The sequence below is a fragment of the Pipistrellus hanaki genome, assembly GCF_964339955.1.
Source record: "Pipistrellus hanaki genome assembly, chromosome: 11".
In the NCBI taxonomy this organism is placed as follows: Eukaryota; Metazoa; Chordata; class Mammalia; order Chiroptera; family Vespertilionidae; genus Pipistrellus; species Pipistrellus hanaki.
Genome location: NC_140513.1, coordinates 61,922,208 through 61,949,030, shown reverse-complemented (window position 1 = coordinate 61,949,030; position 26,823 = coordinate 61,922,208). Strand labels below are relative to the sequence as shown.

The 26,823-nt window shown below is 36.4% G+C and overlaps 1 protein-coding gene across 1 annotated transcript in view; it reads left to right on the top strand.

The window, feature by feature from the left end:
- The first annotated feature begins 1,003 nt into the window (after positions 1–1,003).
- LINGO2 (leucine rich repeat and Ig domain containing 2) overlaps positions 1,004–26,823 on the top strand; it is a 582,223-nt gene continuing 556,403 nt past the window's right edge. Inside the window, exons 1-2 of the mRNA XM_084898269.1 lie at positions 1,004–1,022; positions 1,567–1,591. The gene's annotated coding sequence lies outside the window, so the exon portion shown is untranslated. The remainder of the gene's footprint in view (positions 1,023–1,566; positions 1,592–26,823) is intronic.

Below are 26,823 nucleotides of genomic sequence, written 5' to 3'. Positions count from 1 at the left end.
AGGCAGAAGCACTTAGGGGCATTCAGGCAGAGACAGGCGAGTAGTTGGGAGCTAGCAGTCCTGGATTGGGAGAGGGATGTCCAACTGCCCATTTAGGCCAGATCTCACTGGACATCCCTCCTGGGGTCCTTGATTGAAGAGGGTGTAAGCTGGGCTGAGGGACACTGCCAGCCCCTGTGCATGAATTTCATGCACAGGGCCTCTAGTAATAAATAAATAAATAAGAATACAAGAATAAATTTTGAGTTTTACATACTCACAACTGTAACCTATTTTTGCTAACCCCTGCATTGTTCTAAATTTTGCTTTTTTCATGCGATAGTATTAATATATCAAAATATATCTTTCCATGTCAAGTCAATAGACATATACTAATCATTTAATAGGTGCTGCATATTCTGTAGTGTGGGCCTACCATTTTACCTAGTCACTCCCACATTGAATTCCTTCAATCATTTCTCCAGTTTTTCTTCTAATTTAAACTGTTAAGAAACGCAGGTATATGAAAGTGTAATTTAAGATAAGTCTCTGCAATAAAAAATTATTGGTTCAAAGCTTGTGCATCTGATAACTTGAATGATCATATCCTCCATAGACTGTCAGAGGTTAAACTCAGATAATGAGTATAGGAGATGGTTCTTTATATTATACCCTTCCCAGCACTATATACCATCTGTCTTATCATTTCAACCTAACGTGAAAATCCTGTTGCATTGTTTTTGTTAGACTGTGTTAACTTTTTGAATGTTTATTGGCCACTTTTATTTCTGTTTTCATGAACTGCCTACCAATATATTTTTTTTTTATTCAACTAAGGAGTCTTAAGGATGTTTGATTTTTAAAAATTGATTCATATGAACTTGTATATAGTATGTGTCTCATTTGTTGAGCTGAAAATTTTCTCCATATCTTGGAACATTGGGTAAGGTATAATGTTCCCCATCATATTATGATCAAATATGTCGGTCATATGATTCTATGTTTTCTTCTTAGAAAGGATACTCCCAACCAAAGACTCTAAAGTAAGCACTTTATTTTCATCTATTCTTTTTACAGTTCTGAAAAAAAAAAATCCTCTTTATCTTGAATTTCAAATGTTGTCTCTAAATAGCTATTTTACATTTCATAAAAGTGAAAAATAATGTTTGGGTTTACAAATGTATGTGCTTGTATTGAATTTTGAAATATCCTTAAACTATAGCTACTCTAAGGACATTCTTCTTTCCAAATGCTTTACCAAAATCTATCCAAAAATGAAAATGCTGAGAAAAAAATACATCCTTCACTTTTTGAAAGAAAAGGATGTGTATGTGAATTGCATTAAGTGACATACTTTATGAACTGAATATGCCAAACCCACTTAAGTTTTCATAGCTTTTCCCATTTTTAAGAGCAAGTGATGATGTACATAAAATCTTGATGGCATCCATGGTCTGAAATCTACTTCTCTCCAGTTAAAATTATACAGTTTGTTTTAGCTTAGAGAATTTTAAACAAATGATCAATTGTTTCATTTAGAAAAGGGTCTGTCTCACAAAAATATGATTTTTTGTTTTTGTTTTACAGGGATATAATTGACATGCAGCACAGTGTAAGTTTAAGATGTATAGCATAATGGTCTGACCTACATATATTGTGACATGATTCCAACTATACATTTAATTAGCATCTGTCATCTCATATAGATACAATAAAAAGAAATTTAAAAAAAGAAAAAAGGATTTTTTGTGATGAGAATTCTTAAGATTTACTCTCCTAATTCCCAGGAAAGTAGCTTAAGGAAATATTGGACATTCACATGGACCAAAAAGGGCAATGAAACTTCAACAAACCTGTTTCTCAATTCATGTATTTTAAAAGAGGAATCTTATGCTATTTACTCATGTAATATCTGGGAAAATACAGGCCGCAAAGGCCCTCTGGGGGCTTTATATAATGAAACACTTAAAAGTTGTTTAAAGAGTGAACATGAATTGTATTTGCTGGTTAAAATTTTTGCCCTCTAGCCTCTGGCCAAGTAGCTCTGTTGTTGGAGCATTGTCTCCATACACCAAGGTTATGGGTTCTATTCTTGATCGGGGCACATTCAAGAAGCAACAAATGAATGTATGAACATATGAAATAGCAAATTATGTCTCTCTCTCTAAATCAATTAAAAAATAATTTTATGCACTTACTCTATGTTAGAAGAATAATCTAAATTATATGGACATGGGCCGAAACCGGTTTGGCTCAATGGATAGAGCGTCAGCTTGGGGACTGAAAGGTCCCGGGTTCAATTCCGGTCAAGGGCATGTACCTTGGTTGCGGGCATATCCCCAGTGGGGGATGTGCAAGAGGCAGCTGATCGATGACTCTCTCTCATCGATGTTTCTAACTCTCTACCCCTCTCTCTTCCTCTCTGTACAAAATCAATAAAATATATTTTTTTAAAAATTATATGGACATGGGAAATTAAGAATTAGAAGAGACTATAGATATTTTCTAAAATATATTACATTTTAAATTTCAACTTTTTATTTCATTTCATTTTTCAGATAACTATCCATTTCAGGAAGGAAATTTATTTTAATAAAAATAATTTAGAAACATATGAAATCCATGCCATTGTATTCTAAATAAATTACCTTAAATTTTCATGAAACAGTTGGAATATTATCAATCAAATTCATAGGACTTGATTGATAATATTCAGAGGAGGATATCTGAATGACAATATTAGTTGTTTCTCTTTTTAAAGCATGCTATTAAAAATGTAATTAGTGAAAACAATATTACATATTGTTTACATATATAATTATCCCCTCCAAGATTCCTAATTTTGCATGCAAATAGCTTAGATTCTTTATTGGATAAGCTTATGCAAAACTTTTTCATTTGGATATATTTTTTCTTTTATTCATTGCGATTTTTACATGCAATGCAACGGAGATGTTTTATTTTCATGTATCCTGAGATTCACAGGCAGCAACAGTTGTTTTGATCAAATCCGGGTCAATAAGTTTCCTTCCATTAGATTTAACACATGAAAGGTGGAGCTTTTTGCTCTTTCTCTTCAGAATTGGTAACTGTAAGGTATAGGGTTGGTTGGCCGGTGGGCATCTTTCTTATCGTGGGAAGAAACTTTGTGTATAGCATGAGAGAATAAGGGCAATATAAAGACACTAACAGTGACAAGGCATGGAAATGTAGAGAAAGGAGTGAGGGTCTCTGTATACATTGGCACCAAGCCTGTTTCATCCTTAAATTTTCAAGTTAGTGAACAAATGAAGGCTGTTATTTTTCTCAAAGTAGTTTGAGTCCTATTTTAATAATTTGCAACTAAAATGCACTGTGACCCTTTTAAATATCTAGATGAATAAAACAAATGTATTTATGAAATAAAACCACATATTGCAAGATGTTAAGGCAAATGTATGAATGAAGGTGCAATGTTAACACATTGTACAACTCTCAATTTTTCTTCAAGATAACCTGTTCTGATGAGAGATACAGCTATAGGGCTGAGTGAAAGTGTTAATATCAATCAATACTTCAATATTAGTAAAGTTTGAGATATATCTATATCTATATCTATATCTATCTATATCTATATCTATATATATATATATATAATTTTAATGCAAATTTAGTGGGTTTGTTTTGTTTGTTTGTTTGTTTGTTTGTTTTTTGCACCCAAATGGGTCATTTTGTGCTTTAGCCAGCTTTAAGAATATATATATATATATATATATATATATATATATATATATATATATATATATATATATAAAGCCTAAATAACCAGCCTACTGGTCGGTAGCTATGACACACACTGACCATCAAGGGGCAGATACTCAACGCAGGAGTAGAAACCACAGACATGGAAACATGCATTGCACAATTTGATAAAAATTTTGAAGATTTCTATAATCCTATCCTATTTACTTGTTTTATGATTAAATTTTACATAAGTGCCTGGTCAGTACTTATCACACAGGTGTTCATATGAAGACCCTATTTAAAATGTTGATGATAGCTAGTTGTAACAACATCAGTAAGGAGTAAATGTGTCTTTATCTCCTTATGCTAGCCTTGGTGAAAAGCATGCCTTGTTTAAGAATGACTTTAATTTAATCTGATCATCCACATCTGGGGAAATTGAGGTCAATTGATTCTATCAAGAAAAACAAATGCCCTTAAGTAAAATTAGAATTCCCCTCACTATCTATGACCTTCAAATGATTCACTTAGTGTAGGTTTACATGTAAAAAAAAATGCAAAATAGCCTTGTATGGACAGGCCACATTAATAATGGTATTATATCTGCATTGATTTCTTCACCCTTTACTCTAGTAAGGTAGCTTTAAAGAGGCCATTCCCCAGAAAGTACGGTAAGTAGCCTTCATTTTCTCTAGTGACTTTTCTGTCATTAGAAGCATGATAGCAGCTATTTTGGTCATGCCCATTATGCATCTTGAAATCTTTAACTCTCTAGGCCTCAGCTGGTGTTAGGGTAGAGGACATGTCAAAATTGCTTCTCAGTTAGTATCTTAACAGGAAAACAATCACACAGACTTATGATTCCCGTAAGCTTATTCCAGAAGTGATTATTAAACTGTAAGTATCCTTGAAAAATAATATGAAATAAATTGGAGTTGGTAATATCTTTAAAGAGCTTCAAAGGCTTTGGTATTCCCTCCAGTTGTAATGTGATTATAGTGTAATTGTTCCCTGAGATGTAAGGTTGGAAGAAAGGGATCATTCCACATGGTGGTGTCAGCTCCTTCAAGACGGGAAAATGTTTTCTATAAAGAGGCAGGTAGTACATTTCAGAATTTGAGGGCCATGGGTCTCCGGGGAACTACCTAACAGTACATCAATGAAGGATGTGACTGTGTTCCAGTAAACTATATCAACAGGAAAATGTAATGTGTTAGATTTGGCCACAAACTGTAGTTTGTCCACCCCTGATGGGGGAATTCCTGGCTCTATCCTGGGTGATCAGAGAACAGACTATGGGGAGAGAGAGGCAGGCAGGGCTAGAAGCCTAAGAGATTCATTCATCTTGTTTTTTGGTTTCCTAAGATGAACACTCAGAGCCTGACTTTTAGGGCCTTATATTTTAGTAAAAGATATACATTATGATACATATAATATTTAATATACATGCGATGTTTTATATATATATAAAATATACATAATTATGTTTTATATATGATTATATATTATATACATCATTTGTTTATTACATATATAATTTGTATATGATATGTAAATGAAGTAACTACATTAAAATGAAGACTGTAAATTCTTCCATGAAAGACATATAGGCAGAGGCTCACTAAGCAGTAGTTAACAGTTCTAAGTCCCTCTCTAATTTTTCAAAGGAAAATGGAGCCTATATGATTTAACACATCAGAATGATTCAATAAAAATATAGTGAAGCTATGAATAAGAACTCCATTTGTAATTTAAAATTTCTAGTAACTACATGAAAAAAAACAAGTAAAAGTTAATTAAAATATTTTATTTAAACCCATATATCAAATGTATTGTCATTTTATGTAATCCATAGAGCAATTATTAGATATTTATTTTTGTCATACCAATCGTTGATATCTAATATGCACATTCTACTTACAACTCATGTTAATTTAAACTAGCCACATTTCTCATGTGAGAGGTAGCTATCATATGGTACAGTGGAAATTTAGTGTCTAGGAATGTCTTTGGATTAAGACATCCCTCAGTTGAATCCCTAAATCCACTCCTTATTGAGCATATCCACATCTCAGTTTCTTCATATGTAAAATGTAGATGAAAATACAATTACCTGCATGTTTGGAAAAGGATCAGTACAGTGTCTGGCACATTCAATGGGCTCAAGTGATATATGACATTACTAACAACAAATAGTATCTCTCTTTTAAATCTCCTATATTAGGTCTTTCTGTATATACTAGTACATATTTGAATTCATTACAATTTTACATATAACAGACTGTATTAGTACACTCTTATCAAACTACATTCATTCAAGGATTTTAAAGATATTTGTTTCAAAGAACTATTTCCCTATGGATACTCACTGAAGATTAATTTTATAGCAAAAAAGTACAACAGTCAATGATTCTAGATTTCAGATGAAATTCTTTGCCTCTGAGTGCCACCACTATTAAATAAAAATGCTTCCTATCCTTTTTTGAAAATAAGCTAAATGTTAAAATCGTGGAGTCCTTTATATAATGATCTGTTAAAAACACATGATAGGGAATACAAAATGTCATTATTTCTAATCTTAATTTAAAATAGACTATCATTTTGACCTTGTTCAGGAGACTCATCTCCTTAACAGATAATTCAAATTGAATGGGAGCTCCTAGGAAGAAAGGAGATTAGGTTTCCTTCACTCACAAGAAACACAGTTGAAAGGGCACAATTAATTTAGAGGGTGATTTTTGGGTTTGAGGATTATGTGGTCACCTTATATTTTTTGATGTCTTAATTTTTGGTATTTGGTTTCTTATTGTTGTTTAACAATGAATGCCAGGGCATACATTTTGAATGGGAGCACTTAGACCTAACCATGACAAGTTTGAGAGTTTCTTTGTTATTCTATCCCACCACTTGAGATTTAGTTAGTTGTACCTAGAAAGTCATATTGGAAAAGGCCATAGAGGATTTACATGGTTTAATATTCAGAAATGAAAATATGCAGTATGAAAACAAAAAAGGATATAATTCAAGGGAAATAATAGACTAAAAAGAGTAAAGGTTAGAGGTATAAAAATATGCACTACTAGAAAAGAAGGATCTCTTACATTTTGTGACAGTATAGATGAACCTGGAGATAATTATGCTAAGTGAAATAAACCAGTCAGAGAAAGACAAATATCACATGACCTCACATATATGTTGAATCTAATGAACAAAATAAACAGATGAATCAAATCAAATCAGGGGAACAGATACATAGTACTGATTGGCAGCTGTCAGAGGGCAGATGGGACGAGTGGACTAGATGAAAGAAGATAAAAATAAATAGCCAAAGGACATATATGCATCACCCATGGACACTGACAATGGTGTAATGAGGGCCAGAGGGGAGGTGGGCAATGGTGGAGAGGAATGGGGGACATCTATAATAGTGTCAACAAACAAACAAATAAATAAATAAATAAATAAATAAATAAATAAATAAATAAAAGCTATTAGCAACCCATATTTAGAGAATGTAGTCTTAGCTGGCTAACAGGCAAAGTTTGGCAGAGGTGGAGCCAGAGGCAGTTTGCTGACCCATCCTCAGCTCCGTTGCTGCTAACAAAACTTTAGAGGGCAGATTGGCTCCTCCTGCTGGCACCAAGTCCTGTGGAGACACACACAAACCGTGGGTCAGTGGATCACCTGGAGCTACAAGCAGGTTGCTAAAAGCCAAAGGACAAGTCCTAAGTACCTCGCAGGAAGCCCAGAATTGGCAGACAGAACAGAAAAGTGGGGTCCAAAGAAAGGTCCCATGGGACACTAAATGAATACCACTTTGATTTTTTTCCATTTTTTCTCTCCCCCATTTTCCCCCCTTTCCCCCCCTCCCTTTTATCTTCTCTTTTCTTTTTTCTCTTCCATTCTTTTTCCCTCTTTAAATTTATGTATCTTCTTTATTGATTTGTTATTATTCTAGTGTCCGTTTGTTTGTTCACATATCTAATTTTACTCTTCCCTTTTCCTAATCAACTTTTTTGTTGTTTCTTTTTTTTACTACGCAAATATTTTTCTCTCTATTCTTTTTCTCCTGCTTTATCATCTTTTTTACTTTTACTTATTTTAGATCTATCTGTGTTCTCTTCTATTTTTCTCTCTCATTTTTTCTTGTCTTTTGATTTATTTTTCCCTCCTTTATTTTAAACCATTTTCTGTCCCTTATTTCTTTAATTCATTATTCTTATTTTCTCTATTACAGCTTTGCATCTATACATTCTCCCCCCCCCCACTTTATTATTTTTTTGTTTGTGCTATTTTGTTTGTTTTATTTTTATCCTTATATTTTTTCTTTATTTTTTATCTATTATTATTATTCTCGTTCCTTTTCCCAAATTCTTCTCTTGTAGTTGCTTTTCTTAGTGCTGTAGGGGTCTTGTATACATTTTGGATTTCTTCTGTTTCATGTTTTGTTGTGTTGTATTTCATTCTGTTCAGTCAGCCCTTCAAAACAGCTCACATGACGTAGTCAGTGGTGAGCCACATAGTCAGCCAGCATGAGAGACTCCATCCATGAATGGGACAATAACATTCAAGACTCAACTATAACAGGAGAACACCAATAACTAAAGTAAAGGGCTTTCATAGAGCATCCAGCTCAGGGGATCTAAGAGACTTTACCACTGGATCTAACGAAATACCTACAACATAAAAACACCCCACAAATTTTGGGAGCCATAGCAACTCAAGTTAATTCATAGAAACAAAAACAAAGAGACAACAAAAAATGGAGAGACAAAGAAACAACCCCCAAATGAAAGAAAAGCAGGAATCATCAAAAAATGAAATAGCCAAAACCGGTTTGGCTCAATGGATAGAGCGTCCGCTTGGGGACTTAAAGGTCCCAGGTTTGATTCCGGTCAAGGGCATGTACCTTGGTTGCAGGCATATCCCCAGTAGGGGGTGTGCAAGAGGCAGCTGATCGATGACTCTCTCTCGTCGATGTTTCTAATACCCTATCTCTCTCCCTTCTTCTCTGTACAAAATCAATAAAATATATTTAAAAAATAAATGAAATAAATGAAATGGAGGTAAACAATTTGTCAGATAAAGAATTCAGAGTAATGGTAATAAGACTCTTTAAATAAGAAACTATAAGCAACTTAATGATAATTATATTGTTAATGTGAGCTACACAAACATTGAAAGAGAGCTTGAAATAATAGTCAATTGGAAATGAGGAGTAACATAGTGAAATAAATAAAACCCTGGAAGGATTTAATAGCAGACTAGAAAAAGGTGAGGACTGAATCATTGAAAAGAAGACAAGATAGAAAAAACACCCACTGAGAGCAGCAAATGGGGGTGGGGGGAATCAGGAGGAGAGTCTAAGGGAGCTTTGGGACAACATGAAATGTAATAACATTTGCATTTTTGCAGTTCCAGGGGGAACAGAATCTGATAAAGGAATAGAGAATATGTTTGAAGAAATAATGGCAAAAAAGTTTCCCTAACCCGGTGAAAGAAAAAGTCACTCAAGTTCAGGGAATACAGAATCCTGATCAAGATGAACCCCAAAAGACACACACCTAGGCATATATTAATTAAAATGGCAAAAATTAAAGCCAAAGAAAGAATCTTAAAGGCTGCAAGAGAAAGTTTCCTATTAGGGAACTCCCATTAGACTGTCAACTGACTTGTCAATAGAAACACTTCGGGCTATAAGGTAATGGCATGAAGTACACAGGTAATGAAAACCAAGGGACTGAATCCAGGACTTCTCTATCCAGCAGGTATATCATTTAAAATGGAAGGAGAAATAAAGAGTTTTGCAGACAAAACAACAACAGGAATAATAACAATAGGCTAACAGATTTATTACAACCAAATAAGCACTACAATAAGTGCTAACGGGACTGGTATAAGGAGAAAAAGAGAGAGAAAGAGAAGAACACAGGCATAAAAAATAAGAATGGCAATAAATAAGCACCTACCAACAATAAATAACCTTTAATGTAAATGGCATAAACATTCCAATTAAAAGACATAGGGTGGTTGAATGGATAAGAAAACATGACCCATATTTATGCTAACCACAAGAGACCCCCATCAGAACACAGGACTCTCACAGACTGAAAGTAAAAGGACAGAAAAGAATTTTCCACGCAAATGAAAACAAAAAAACAAACAAACAAAACACCTGTGGTAACAATAATATCTGACAAAATTGTCTTCAAAATGAAGGCCATAACAAGAGATAAGGAAGATTACTTCATAATACTAAAGAGATCGATACAACAAGAGGATATAACTCTGGTAAACATATATGCACCGAATACAGGAGCATCCAAATACACACACACACACACACACAAAAAAAAAAACTTCTGGAGGATTTTAACGGAAAGATGGAAAGCAATACAATCATAGTAGGGGACTTTAACATCCCACCGAAACCACTGGATAGATCTTTTAGACAAAAAATCAATAAGGAAGCCGCTATCCTAAATAACACACTAGGTCAGATGGAATTAACTGACATTTTAAAAAACATTTTACCCCAAAAACTACAGAATATACATTCTTCCCAAGTGTCCATGAGGCATTTTCAAAGATAAAATACATTTTAAGACACAAAACAAGTATCTAGAAGTTCAAGATTGAAATCATATCAAGCATTTTCTGAGAACACAATGGCATGAAATTAGAAATCAAATACAATAAAATACTCAAAAACATTCAAACACATGGAGGCTCAATGGCATTCTGTTAAACAACAAATGGGTTACTAAAAAGATGAAAGAAGAAATTTAAAAAAAAATCCTGGAAACAATAAGAATGAACACACAACCCCAAATCTATGGGACACAATGAAAGCAGTCCTAAGAGGGAAAGTTCTTAGCACTGCAAGCCTACCTCAGAAAACAAGGGAAACTTAAAATAAGTTATCTAACCCTACGCAGGGGTCTTCAAACTACGGCCCGCGGGCCACATGCAGCCCCCAGGAGATCTGATCCTGCCCGCCAGGTTTTTTGGGCAGTGAGTGCAGCCAAGGTGTTACAGTAGGAATTAGTAGTTCATATAGTCCGGCCCTCCAGCTCTCTGAGGGACCGTGATCTGGCCCCCACTTTAAAAAGTTTGAGGACCCCTGCTACAGCTTAATGAATTAGAAAGAGAACAACAAGAAAAACCCAGAGGAAGTAGAGGGAAGGAAATTAAAAAGATCAGAGCAGAAATAAAAGATATAGAGATTAAAAATCATTACAAAAGACTAATAAAACCAAGAACTGATTCTTTCAAGACATAAACAAGATTGATGAACCTCTAGCCAGACCCATCAAGCAACAAAAAGAAAGGACTCAAAAAAACAAAATCAGAAATGATAGATATGAAGCAACAACTGACCCCACAGAAATTCAAAGGATCATTAAAAAATACTAAGTGCTACTATATGAAAACAAACTGTATAACCTGAATGAAAAGGACATATTCCTAGAAAAATACAATCTTTCAAAACTCAATCAGGAAGCATCAGAAAATCTGAATAGGACATTAATTTCTGATTAAATTGAAGCAGAAATAAACAAAACAAAACAAAACAAAACAAACAAAAAAATCTTCCAGTAAGTAAAAGCCCTGATCAGGACAACTTCACAGGGAAGTTTTACCAAACATTTAAAGAAGAGCTAACAACTATCCTCCTCAAACTATTCCAAAAAATTCCAGAGGAAGAAATATTTCAAAGCTCGTTCTATGAGGCCAGTATTACCCTAAGTCCAAAACCAGATAAAGATGCTACAAAGAAAGAGAATTATAGGCCAATAGCCCTGATTAATATACATGCTAAAATCTTCATCAAAATATTAGCAAATTGGATCCAGCAATGCATTAAAAAAATTATACAGCATGTCCAAGTGGGATTTATTCTGAAGATGCAAAGGTGGAACAATGTTTGCAAATCAGTAAGTGTCATTTGTCACAGAAATAAATTGCAAGATACAAATCCCATGATCATATTAATTGATGCAGAAAAAGCATTCAATAATACCCAGCACCTTTTTTGATAAAAACTCTCAGCAAAGTGGGAATAGAGGAATCATACCTCAACATAATAAGAGCCATATATGACAAACATATAGCTAACATCATACTCAATGGACAAAAAATAAAACCATTTCCACTAAGAACAGGAACAAGACAGGGATGCTCACTTTCAGGACTCCTTTTAACATAGTGCTGGAAGCCATGGAAATAGTAATCAGACAAGAAGATAAAATAAAGGCATCCAAATTGGAAAGGAGGAAGGAAAATTGTCTTTATTTTCAGATGACATGATATTGTACATAAAAAATCCTTAAAACTCCATCAAAAAACTACTTAATTTAATAAATGAATTTGTCAATGTAACTGGATACAAAATTAACACCCAGAAATTCATGGCATTTTTATATACTAATAATGAACTCTCAGAAAGAGAAGTTAAAAAATCAATACTTCTTAACACTGCAACAAAAATTTAAGATATTCGGGAATAAACTTAACCAAGGAGGTAAAAGACCTGTACAGGAAAAACTGTAGGAAGTTGAAAAAAGAGGTAGAGGAAGATGCAAATAAGTGGAATAATGTACCATATTCACAGATTAGTAGAATCAACATAATTTAAAATATCCATGTTAATCAAAGCAATATGCAGATTCAATGCAATCTCTATTAAAATATTAACAGCATATTTCACATATCTAGAACAAATATTCCAAAAAGTTATTTGGAACTAAAAATGGATATATGGAAAAATCTTGAGAAAGAAGAACAAAGTTGGAAGGATCACAATACCAGATATCAAGATATACTACAAAGCCACTATACTCAAAACAGCCTGATACTGGCATAAGAACAAGCATATAGACCAATGGAATAGAACAGACCTTAGAAAAGGATGCAAGCCAATACTCTCAATTAATATTTGACCAAGGAGGCAAGAACATACAATGGATTCAAGAGAATCTCTTCAATAAATTGTGTTGGGAAAATTGGACATATACATGCAGAAAAGTGAAATTAGACCATCAACATACACCATCCACAAGAATAAGTTCAAAATGGGTAAAGTATTTAAATGAAACTGATGAAACCATAAAAATCTTAGAAGAAATCATTGGCAGCAAAATATCAGACATCACTCATGGCAATATGTTTTCCGATACATCTCCCAGGAAAGAGAAAACTAAGGATAAAATAAACAAATACTTTGATGGGACTACATCAAAATAAAGAGCTTTTGTACAGCAAAAGAAACCATCAATAAAATGTAAAGAGACCTCACTGTATGAAAGAACATATTTGGCAATTATACAACTGATGAAGGGTTAATATCCAAAATATATAAGGAACTCATACAACTTAACAAAAGGAAGACAAACAATTCAATTAAAAAATGGGCAAAGGACCTAAATAGACACTTCTTCAAAGTGGACCTTTAGAAGGCCAAGAAAGGTATGGAAAAAAAATGCTCAAAGTCACTAATCAACCTAGAGACACAAATTAAAAGGACAATGAGGTATCACCTCACACCTTTCAGAATGATTATCATCAACAAATTAATAAATTATAAATGTTTGAGAGGATGTGGAAAAGGGAACCCTAGTGCACTGCTGGTGGGAAGGCAGACCGTTGCTGCCACTGTGGAAAACAGTATGGAGTTCCCTCAAGAAATTAAACATAGAACTCACATTTGACCCAAAGATCCCTTTCCTAGGAATATATCCTAAGAATTCTAAGACATGAATTAGAAATAATATATGCACCACTGTATTCATAGCATCACATTTTGTAATAGTTAAGATTTGGAAACAGCCTGAGTACCCATAAGTAGTGAGTGGATTAAAAAACTGTAGTACATCTTCACAATGGAATACTATGAGGCTGTAAAAAAGAAACAATTCTTACCATTTGCAACAGCATGGATGAACCTGGAGAGCATTATGCTATGATAAATAAGCCATTCAGGGAAAGATACATATCACATGATCTCACTCATATGTGGAATCTAACAAGCAAAACGATGAACAATATATTGGGTCGGCAACTAAGTAATTGCGGATTTTTTAAAGAAAATCAAAGACAATTTTTTCATGGAACTAAATAACTTTATTCTGTAATGTATTGCCCATTTTGATCAATGACCTTTTGCCATCTTTCAGGCAGCATCATAATCCCACGTTCAAAAAACTTCTGGTTTTTATTAGCAAAAAACTGAATCAGGTACGATTTGACATCATCATCATTATTGAAATTTTTACCATTCAAGGAGTTTTGTAAAGATCGAAACAAAAAGTAATCAGATGGTGCAAGGTCAGGACTATATGGTGGATGTGGCAAAACATCCCAACCAAGCTCCATTAATTTTTGCCGAGTGACCAAAGATGTGTGTGGCCTTGCATTGTCATGATGGAATACAACACCTTTTCGATTTGTCAATTCGGGCCGCTTTTCTTCAACTGCATTGTTTAATTTTGTTAGTTGTTCAATGTAGACATCAGAATTGATCGTTCGGTTGGGTGGTAAGAGTTCAAAGTAGACAATTCCTTTGTAATCCCACCAAACTGATAACAAAACCTTCTTTTGATGAATATCAGCTTTTGATGTTGTTTGAGTTGGTTCACCTGGCCTGCTCCACGATCTTTTCCGCTTGATATTGTTGTAAACAACCCATTTTTCATCGCCAGTTATCAGTCGTTTTAAAAATGGATCATTTTCATTACGTTTCTTTAGCAAATCGCAGCTGCTAATGCGTTGCGTTAACTGTGATTCTTTCAGTTCGTGAGGAACCCATGTATCGAGTTTTTGAACATAGCCAAGTTGTTTTAAGTGATTTTCAATGCATGTATGTGATACATGAAGCTTCTCTGCAATCTCACGTGTTGTACCGTGACAGTCCGAATTGATTATTGCTTTGATTAGGGCGTCATCAACTTCAACTGGACGACCAGAGCGTTTTTCATCTTTGAGTGAAAAATCACCAGAACGAAATTTGGCAAACCAATTTTGACACTGCCGTTCTTTTAAGGCTTCGTCACCATAAACAGCACATAACTTTTTATGAGCTTGCGATGCGTTTTCCCTTTGTGGAAATAAAAAAGCAAAATATGACGAAAATGTTCCTTTTGATTTTCCATTTTTCAATGAACGCCAAACGAAAACTACAAAACAGATCAAAAAACTTTTTTTACTGATTAACAGCTGAATAGCCAACTATCAAATAACAAAATGTGTTTTACATTTGTACTACGTCTGCAAACCTAAAAATTCAACTGAAGCCATATATGTGTGAAACCCGCAATTACTTAGCTGCCGACCCCAATAGATCCAGAGACATGGAAACATGTGACAGACTATCTAATCACAGAAGGAAGGTCGTGAGGGTAGGTGAGTGGGAAGAGATCAACAAAAGAACTTGTATGAATATGTGAATAACCCGTGGTCACAGACAATAGGGTGGTGAAGGCCTGGCAAGGGGATGGGGGTGGGCTACAAGGGGCTAATGGGGAGAAAAGGAAACATGTAATACTTTCAGCAATATAAAGATTTAAAATTTTTAAAAAAGAACAACATAGTCTTGGTATTTTTACATACCAAATGGTATTTGTGCAAACTGTTTTCAACACAGAATATAAACACTGACTGAAACTCTTACTAATTTTATAATAAAACTAGAAGCCTGTTGCATGAAGATTCATTCCAGAATGGGCCTTCTTTTCCCTGGCTGCTGGTACTGCCTTCGCTATGGCCAGAGCTGCCTTTCTGCCTTCCCACGCTGCTCAGAGGCTAGGAGCTGCCAGGGGTGGGGAGGAACACCTGTGTCATTGCCATGGCATAGTTGCAAGTGTCCCACCCTGGCCACTCAGAGCCTGCATATGCCAATTAACCCACAATCTTTGTTGGGCTAATTTGCATGCTCACTACTGATTGGCTGCTGGGCATTGCAAAGATACAGTCAATTAGTATGTTACTTTCTTATTAGGTAGATGTTTATAGATTTAGACAATAAAAATTACTATAAGAAGAAAATAAAGAAGTATACAAATAAAAAGAAAAAAATATTTAAGACCCATTTTTCTAGTAGGTGCAGGTAATTCTAACTAGTCTTCATTCAGTACTTAGTATACATGAAAAAAGCAGGATATTTTGAAGCTGTGTATAAAATGAAAATATAGGATGCCATAGTTTACATAACCTGAGAAAATATTTTAAATACTCATGAAATTCATAATGAAAGTCGACATTTCTGGGGTGCATCTAAAGCAACAGGAATTGTGCCAAAGAGCAGAGTTAAGTAAAGCCATCCTGCATTGACAGAGCCTGATCCCGAACACTGGCCCAGTCTGTAAAAATTAGGAAATTTCTGGGTCAGTGAGGCCAACCTGTGCCACTAGAATCCCATCCTTAATGTGTTTTGCTCTTATATTTTCCCCAAAGCAGTCAGCTGTGGAGAGAATGCAAGATTTATAATTAGGCACTTCACATAGCACAATAAGAATTGTGCCTTTAAAAAATAATTGACATACTAAAGTATATTTCCCCTTTGGTCTGACAGATTATTTATAGTAATGTGGTTACAACTTCTAGTATTCTAGAGACATAAGTGCATAAATTACTATGATTCCTAGACTTTTTTTTTTTAACACAATCCTTTTGCATTTGTACATTTTTTTTTTATTTATTCAAACAACATTCATTCATTCAGGTAAAAGTACTGACTGAGTACCAACTGTGGACCATGGACTGTAGAGACAAAGACAAAAACAAGATTTCTGTCAGGAGAATATTTACAAGGAGGCAAATGATTTTGCATTATTATTATTATTATTATTGATGGTTTACTTAAAACACCTGTCATTTTTTGCTAATTTCATGTAGACATTCATTAAGAAATTGCTTTTACCATTTAAAATATTTTCCAATTTATGTAAAATTAGAGGCAGGGTGCACAAAATTCATGCAAGGGCGTTGGGGGGGTCCCCTCATCCCAGCCGGCACCCTCTCCAATCTGGGACCCCTCCGGGGATGTACAACTGCCATTTTAGGCCAGATCCCTGGTCTAAACCGGCAGTCAGACATCCCTCTCACAATCCTATAACCACTGGCTCCTAATTGCTCACCTGCCTGCTTGGTCACCCCTAATTGCCCACCTCCTGCTAGCCTGATCACCCTTTACTACCTCTGTGTGCGGATGTGATCACCCTAACTTCCCCCTGCTCCTGGCCAGGTTGCTCCCAACTACCCCATCACTGCCAGCCTGGTAGCTCCTTACTCCCCCTCCCCCCTTCCAGCCTGATCACCCCTTACTGCCCCTCTCTGCCAGCTTGGCCACCCCTAACTGTCCCTTCCTGCCAGCCTAAGTGCCCCCAACTGCCTCCACTGCTGGCTTGCTCACCCCAACTGCACCCTTCCATCAGCCTGGTTGCCCCTAACTGCCCCTCACCCCTGATGGTCTGGTCACCCCATGCAACCTGCTTTTTCAGTCATTTGGTCATCTCTCACTAAACCCCTTGCCAGCCTGGTCACCCCACAAAGCTGCATGTTCAGTTGTTTGGTTGTCCCTCACTAACTCCCCTGCTAGCTTGGTCATTGACAGCCATCTTGTGAGTGCATGAAGGTTAATTTGCATATTACCTCTTTATCATATAGGATAGGGCATCTTATATTTTCATTTTAAACACAGATTTGTAAAATCAGAAACCTTGACTTAATGTTGCCAGCCAGAAAACTCCAGTGCCTAGCATTGTTTACAAAGGACGATTTCTTCATCCAATATTGCTCTGGACTGAAATTGTGTGAGAATCGCTACTGTCTATGGCCTGTGCGCCAGTCTTTCTTTGCAGGCATGAGGCAGAAAACTCGAACATGCTTGCCCGCCTTTGGCTCTCAGCTGCAGAACTCTGATTAGCAAACCTTTTAATCTTGCCAGATTATATGATTGTTTTGTGACACCAGGGATGAGGGCTTGTTGTTTTAAATGATCATTTCAGCTGTCTGTATGCAGATACAGGATTGCCTTGAAAAATCTGAACATAGATCTTTCTGAAAATACTGGCAAATACATTAGAAAAGGAATATTTTTTCTACACAACTCTGCAGAATAAAAAAAATAGACACTATATATATATATATATATATATATATATATATATATGTGTGTGTGTGTGTGTGTGTGTGTGTGTGTGTGTGTGTGTCTGTTTGTGTGTGTGTATGCCTTTACTAATCTTTACTCTTCTCTAGAAAATTATAACCACTTAGTACTGACACAGTTTTAATATGCAGGCAATTGAAAGAACAATCATTCACTTTAATGTATACATTGTTAAACTATTAGAAAACATGACTACACTTTAAGCTGGCAACTTGATATGTTTATGGACAATTTCAGAAATGTAAGAGAAAAAAACATATATTGTGACTGAAAATACATCAGGCTCTTGATATGTGTCTCTTTTCTCCTCAGACTTGTTGTTATTAATAGGCAAAAGCAATATTGGATAAAGCCATTTATGTATTTTTTTTGCTAACATTTAGTATTTCCTGTTTACCAGACTGGGGGTTTTTAGGTACTATCTCATTTTTGACACTTTATTGTGGGTTATTGGGGTTGGATGGGACTGGCTGAATATAAAGAGGCCATTCCCGTCATCAAGGTGAGTTCAGGACACACACTGAGACCACCTAGGCATCCAGGGTGGCAGAGACAGGACTAGAGCCTTTCATTCCTAAATCCTATGGTCTTTGCACTCCACCTACATTGTGATTTTGGCTCCCAAAGTAGGGGTGAACCTTTATTGAGTTAAATTAACTCGGCTGCTCATTATAAACGTAAACAACTTTATTGCCCACAGGCCGCTGTTTTTGATACTAAAAAAGGAATAATTCTTGACTGGAGTGATCCTTAGGGGCATTAAATGACCAGTCATGTGGAGATGAATAGAGTTGCTGCCTAAGGAGATCCCCTCAGGCCCCTTTCCCCGGGCACTGTGACCCCATCCCCCTGTGTCTGTGTGCTGTGCTGTGAATGGCTTGCATAGGTGATTTTCTTCCCCAATTGGACTCCTGGGACACAGGATCCAGCTCCCTTTTGCCACTGCCCCACCCCCCAACCCCCATCAGTGGCGCTACACCAGTGGATAAAGGGACACAAAAGCAGAGGTTCCTTGCCTTGAGAAAGGACAGACTCTGGGGTGCAGAATAGTCTGCTTAGCTTCTCACAAGGTGAGGCTGAGGTTGGAATTTGACCTGAAATCATACGTGGCTTGGTCTCTTACCATTTTCGTTTTGCTTCCCCACTCCCTAGAGCAGTGTTTCCCAACCTTCTCTCATGATGAGAATCACCTGGTGGAGTTTTTAAAACACAGATTCCTGAATCCCAACTAAGAAGTGCTAAACTAGAATTTTTGGGAACATATAGGTAAAATTGCATACCTAACTTAGTGCTCTGTATATAACATTTGTCTTAGAGCACTAGTTAAGTATACAATTTTACCTATATGTTCCCAAAAATTCTAGTTTAGCACTTCTTAGTTGGGATTCAGGAATCTGTGTTTTAAAAACTCCACCAGGTGATTCTCATCATGAGAGAAGGTTGGGAAACACTGCCCTCGAGCATTTCTCCAGGGAAAGCTTCCTTAGTAAGTACTTGCACTTGGAACCCTCACTTCAGAATCAGTGTCCTGAGAATTGAACCTGAGGAAAACGTGTGGCGTTTATATTTTCCTCCCTGGGTTTTATAGCTTGTCTGTCTCTTCCAACACTGTCAGCTATTACTCTTCGCTCCTCTCACTATGCCTTTGTCCACTAGCCTTGGTAACTATTTCCCCATGTAGCACCTCACAGGTTCTTCCTTCTCACTGTTTCTGATGTGCTACTGAGAGACAAAGCAGGCTTGATAGATTTGTGTGTCAAGTTGAATGAGGGAGGATGTGGGTTTTCCCTAGATAGCTGTATCTTCCTCAACTGGAGTTTTCTCTTTTAGAGTTTTTTCTGAGAAATAACTTCCCAATAAGTGTGTGCTACATGGAGCAGCTAAAGAACCAAAGCTGGTGTAATAAAGTGCCAAATTATGCAGCACAAGAAGAGCAGAAAGCAAACACCGTAATGAGATGCTAATTGTGCTGCACGCTCTGATTGAGTGACACTGATTAGAGAGCAAACACATCAAGCCCTATTCACCCTGAGCCTCCCCCTCCTCCAGGTCCCCATCACCAAACTGGTAAGGAGAAGCAACACCTTTGTCAGCTAGAGGCCAAGGAAGGAAAACAAGTGGGCCAGAAGTCTAGGTTTTCAGGACCGGTGGGTATCTGACTACTTAGTAGGCTGAGGAATTTTCCTTTTCCAGAAGTAAGCTTCCATGGGAAGAGTTTGAACCTATGCAACACACTTGCCAATGTCCCTTCGGGAATCTTTTCACACAATGTGTTGTCACAACTCATGATTCCACAGCAAGCTTCAGCTCTCCACTATCCCAGCTTTTTGAGGTTGGTGGCAGTGCGTGTAGTTCAAAAACAGTAGGAGAAAATATGAAAATGTGTGCCCCTCCCCCAACCCCAATATGCTATGAGCTGTGATATCTGTGTAAATAAAATACGCTCTAAGTGCCCTGCTGTGTGTATTTCCGTCTCCACAAAGCTTAATGGATTGCAAGTGATTAGTTTGCAGAGAACAAACGTGTTCTACTCTGAGGCCAAACTTATTCATTTCTTCTTTTTTTATTGTTTCTGCTATTTCTATTATGGTGAGTCATGGATTTAGGATCCACTGTGTGAAATGTGTGGCCTGAGATCATGTTATCTTTATTTAATTTATGTAAAATTCCTTCTTTTTTACATACAGAGAGTAAATCAGTGTTATAAACAAAATAGGGTGAGAGAATCTTTAAACTAGATTAGGGAACAGGATGCTCTAGTGCCCTGAAGCACTTCAGAGGCAGGTATGTATTCACAATTAGCTAGCATGCTAATTACTGTTTGTTATTAGTTAGGTCATTAAATCTGCTTCCCTAGAGAATGCATTTGTCAACTTCTTGCTCTCCAGCTCACTTTGACCCACTGTATATTCTTAAGTGGACTCTATTTTGTTTCTCAGGAAGCACTGTTTGCATGATTCTAGCCATTCAGATAGGCTTTCCTCCTAAACTGTTGTTATCATGCTTCTGTGACATACACGTGATTGAAGAGATGATGGCTGGCGGTGCTTATTATAACATTTCCATACCACGAACACACTGCTTTCCTTCCCTTCTACAGAAAACAGTCTTACATCTTCACTAAAATTGTTGTGGACTCTTCGATATAAACATCTAACAATGAAAACATGTAAATGTCAACTTATCTTGAATGCAGCATTGGTATGTCAACATGGTGACATCAAGATAACTTCATGCCTTGCTGAATCTGTCCTCATTACTGGGGAAAAACATAAGCAAACAGAGAGAAAACAACTTAAACCTTTACTTTTGTTACGGTGTGTTTTTAAGAAATCTGCTTTCCTGAAGTCATCACCTTTTAATTATAAACTGATTCTTCATTCCATAGAGTTTCATTGGAAAACTGAACATTAATATCAGTATTTTTGTTGAATGATTATCTTTTTTAATAGCAATGGCATAATAGAATAAGGCTAGCTGTTTATAATGGAATCCAGTGATACACATAGTTGTATAAATTTTGTCATTTTCAAAAGCATTTTGTATTAATATAAGTTACTATAAATGCATTTAGTGTCAAGAAATTTGCTCCAACCCAAATTTTGCTGGTAAGCTTGAATTCATCAGACAGTCAAAATTATTTGACACATACATTTCCCTTGTTACCTTGGCTAAAAAGAAACTCAGAGCTAATACTATGCTTAATTACTGAAATGATCCTTATTTAACAACAATAACAAAAAACCAAAACAAACCAAACACCACTTTTCTGTAAATAAATCTTAGTCTTATTTTAATAGTCCAGTTAAACTTGCTTTTATAATTAATCAGAGCAAATGTTTTGGGGACTAGTCACAAAAGAATAAACAAATCCATCTAATTGTGGCCCTGCAGATAAAAAAGTAAAAGATTATTAAAGTTCTTTACAGAAGGGTAAACTGCTTAAACAATGTTTTTTTTTTTAATTGTTCAAATCTAGTTTACTTCTGAAAACACAATGGATATTTCATTATTTAACATAGTGGGAGAAATAACTTGTTCTCCATTAATACAAAAACAACAACCAGTATTTTTCCAGTCTGATTAAAACATTTTAAAACACCTATTTAGCAATGCACCAAGGATTTTTACACAATAAAAGGCATTTAAAACACCAGTTACCTAATGATTTTATAATAACAAATTCATTATTGGGTGTATTTTTGTGCACTTTGCAATCATACTAATCCATATTAGATGTAGATTATAATTCAACACTGTACGAACTTTTTTCTATAATACAAATGAACTAGGGACTGTGGGCTGCAAGGCTGCAGTGGGCATAGGGATGTGTGTCTGCCCATCCTCTGCACCCCTGCCTGGCCCCTCTCGCTGTGGCCCCTGGTCCCCCTTGTGCAGGCAGCCCCATTCTCACTGCTGCTGCTCCCATGCGCTGATGGCACCAGCCCTGCTCACAGGGGATAACAGAGCAGAGTGATCAGTGGGTGCGAATGGTGGCTGCTGCCCCAATCACCCTTCAGGAGCAGAGGTAGGTAGAAAAGCCCTAAGGGGCAATCGGGCCTGGCAGCAGCCATTTACACCCACTGATCACGCCTAGAGATCAGGACTGGTGCTGGGTTCTGGCAGCAGGTGCGAGTGGTGGCTCCAGCAGCGGGTAGGAGTGGGGCCAGCACCTGCAGCATGTTTGAGCACCCAGCAAGACTGTGGCGCACAGGATCAAAGAATTTTCAGTAATCACCAGAGGCTGGCCCCAATGACAGGGATCAGTGCCCCCACCTTGGTCTGGCACCCCAGCTCACCTGCTCCGCTATCTGCTGTGGCTGATGCCCGCCATGTTCTGTGCTCTGCCGCCTACTGCCAATGGTAACCATATCCCAGGTGTGCCCCCTAGTGGTCAGCGCACATGATAGCGACCAGTTGTTTGGCTGTTCAGTCATTCAGTCTATTTTAATATTAGGGTTTTATATGTATGGATAATGCAGGAATCATGTATATAAGATACTCAACTGCCTTCATGATGGAGCAATCCCACTCACTCACAACCTGAGGAGATGGAGAAGCCATCAATAGGGTCCACGTTTCAGAACCTCATGGACAAGTGCTGAGCAGGCCTACAGAGCGAAGATCCTTTATGAGCCTTGTTGCAAAGATTCTGTTATCATCTCTTCCAAAGAAGAAGGGAAACTTATAGAATCTTCAAATAAGCAGACTTTATCTATACAACAGACGTAGCAATAACTATTTATATACCAACATATCTAATAAGAATTTGTTGAAAACTTAACTGTTTGGCAAGCTGTCTCTGAGCTTTGATGGAAGGATCCTATTCAGAAGGGATGTTATTGGAGACAAATTTTGCTCTTGATCCTTTTAGGATCAGGGCTGAAAAATTGCTCATTGTGCAATACCTCCGTCTATACCACTGTGAAGAAACAGACCAAAATAGAATTCCCTAAAGTCTGGCTTTATGAAGAGAGTGAATAGTTTGCTGAATGAAGGCCAGGAACTTCATTATGCATCCCTGGATGCCAAAGGCGAGGCAGCCAAAGGCTCCACCATTTGGTAGAGCAGTTTTTCCCAAACTTCTCTCATGATGAGAATCACCTAGTGGAATTTTTAAACTACAGATTCCTGAATCCCAACTGAGAAGTGCTAAACTAGAATTTTTGGGAACATATAGTTAAAATTGTATACTTAGTGCTCTGTATTTTAACAATTCCATTAGGTGATTCTCATCATGAGAGAAGTTTGGGAAGTAGAGGATGAGAATGGGAGTGGCTAGTATTTATATCACACACCTGGCCCCAGAGCTAATCACTTCCACTGAACTGGAAGCATGCCTGAGCTGTCCTCCCTGCTGCCCAACCTCCCACTGTGTACCTGGCAGGCCCCAGGGCACCTTCTACTTTCCACTGAGTTTAGAAATCACTTAAAATAAGCCAGATGATTATTTTGCTTTTTTTGGATACAATGAATAAGTTCTGTCTATCCCCAAGTGAATGCACGTACTTATTGATGATTAAATCCACCTGAGTTCTCTTTTTCTGAACTGTGAAGAGTTGGAGTCAGAATATTTTATTTTTAAGAGAAAAAGGTATGAATGGGTGTAAGTTGTATGTATGAACTTCTTTTTACAGTATTTGTGTGTGTGTGTGTGTGTGTGTGTGTGTGTGTGTGTGTGTGTGTGTGTGATGTTTACCACCTGTTTAGTCTCCTTTGAGGGAGTGTTCTTTGCATTTAAGTGTTGTGGTTCTGAAGTTGTTGGTCATCATAGATGTCTATTAGCCTGTTGAATTCTAACTGAAAGGCTGTTAAAATTTTTAAAAAATTGTAATTATCAAGTTTCAACAAACTAGCTTTTGGAAACTGCACTTCCATATCTGATTGCTTTGGTAAGAGTCCTTTCTCTCTGTGGTACTTGAGCTTCTTGATAAATAGCTGCAACTCATATCAGTGATGGTGAGTAAGCTCTTAGAGGGCTGTTACTAGAGTTACTCTCAATGCATAGCTCTATTTAAGGTATAAGCCATTCGTGGCCTTGATAAATTCTTGGCTTGTTGCAAGAGTAAAATGCTGGCTTATGATTTGCAAAAACATGAATTTTTGTTGCCTTTCATGATTAATAATAGCACAGTTTTTATAATCAGGTGAAATATGTTTAGTCAGCTTATTGAATAGATTAAGTCCATTGATAGTGCTCGCAGGGACCTTAGGACTAAGACAGTGATGTGGGTATCCTTTCACACTGCACAGAAAGTGAAGCCCAGTATCCGGATACAAACTTCTGTCCTATATATCAGGTGCAAGAAAAGCAATAGCCAAGTTCAGTGGTGAAGAAGATATTGTAAGATCCTTCAGTCTCAAGTATATAACTATTTTTAATACTTCAACAAAAGTCATGATAGCACATTTAAAAGTACAATTAAGCTTTCTGTGTCTTTGAGCTATGTACACAATAGAGGATTTTGGTTTAATTTTATAAGCATTCACTGTATGTATGCAAAAGCATATATGATGGTATGCAAATGAAAGCTATATAAAATAATTCATGTTTTTTAAAGAAAATGCATTCTTTTGTATTTTTATGTGAAAGTATTCCATTTTAGCTAATATCTTATGTGGTAGCCTGAACATCTGGAAATACCATGATTTAACATTAGCCATTAGCTGGTTACAAAAACTTGTGCAAACACACAAATACAGGAGCAAGAAAGTATGATGGAAAAAAAAAACCCACAAAACTTTATTTAAGGTTCACCCTATTGTGATTCTACTTTCCAAGTTTCTGCTTCAACTTCATCTCTTTTCATACTATAATAAGCACTACTTCTTTCCCTAGAGAGAAATTGTGTTTTACTTATCATGATCAATAGGCAATTATTGACACTCACTATTAGTGTTTTAGTGTTACAAGTGCTGCAAACCCTATCAATTGTAAAATTTTACAGCGAAGACTTTACAAGCTAAAATGCATTTCTTAAACCCCTAGACATTAATGGAATATCCAGGCTAGGAAAAGGTTTCTTTCTGTCCTAACAGAAACATTTGCAGTTATGAGGAAAGAAACAATCATCTTAGTAAATAAATTTATTTAGTAAGGCTATCTAAAGAACACCCATAATCTGAAGATGGGGTGGATGACAAATGGGCACTGGATTGAAAAGCCTGGGCTCCATGTATACAATAGAAAACCAGTGAAGAGTGATATTCTGCATTTCTTCCTTCAAACTTGTCCATCTTACCCTGTCCTATTTGGCTCAGTGGATAGATTGTTGGCCTGTGGACTGAAGGGTCCTGGGTTCGATTCTGTTCAAGGACACATGTCCAGATTGTGGGCTCAATCCCCAGTAGGGGGCATACAGGAGGCAGCCAATCAATGATTCTCTCTCATCATTGATGTTTCTATCTCTCTCTCCCTCTCCCTTCCTTTCTGAAATCAATAAAAATATATTTAAAAACAACAACAAAAAGAAGTGTCCATCTCTTTAGTATTGGGTGGCATCCTCTTAGCTTCCCATAGTTATTCTCCATACCTCTACCATTGAGAGATTCTTTTCTTTTTCCATTTTAATGGATAAGTATGAAGCCTGAGGCCATCTGAGCATTGGCAGATAACAGTGGAATATTTGGTTTCCTGGAACCAATGCTGACTATGGATGCTCCTCAATATCTATTCTGATTATGACAGGGTTAAATAGGTTTTCAGGCAATAACTGTGAACTCACCCTTAGAATTTCTTAATAGGTCATCTTCAAATGAAACCATATATATTTTAAAGAAAATAACTGATACAAACATTATTTCACACTTGAAAAATCAGTAATAGAATCTTTTGGGGGATTGTTATTTCATAAAGATTTTAACTTGGCATCTTTTTCTTGGGCAGTTTTTGAAAATACTAAATAAAACTATCTTTCTGAAATAGTTGAGATGAAGCTTTGATGGACTACATAATCTCTAACCTATCCAAACTATGCTTTTCATATTTGATCTTTCTTCTAAAGCCCTTTTTATTAAATTTATGGTGGTGACATTGGGTAATAAAATTATATTGATTTCAAGAGTACAATTCTATAAAATACCATCTGTATATTGTATGTGTGTTTACAACCCAAAGGCGAATCCCAAAGCCTCTTAAGAAACTCATTAACTTAAGCCTTAGTGGTGTAATTACATAGTTGTGAAATAGTGTACCTGGCATGCACTGTTCTTCTGTACTTTGTAAACAGTTCAGTGCTTTATCAAGTAACAGAATATATAGCCATTCCTTTAAAATACAGTTCCAGAATAAGGCAAGCTTAACTGAATTATTGATCTCCTGAGGAAACATACAGTCTAATAGAAGAAATAGAGATTGTGCCTGAAGTGGGGACGTAATTAGTTGTTGTTAATAACTATGGATGGATGCCTATTCATTCAAGCCAGTCAACCTCCGCACATGATAGCAAAGATGATAA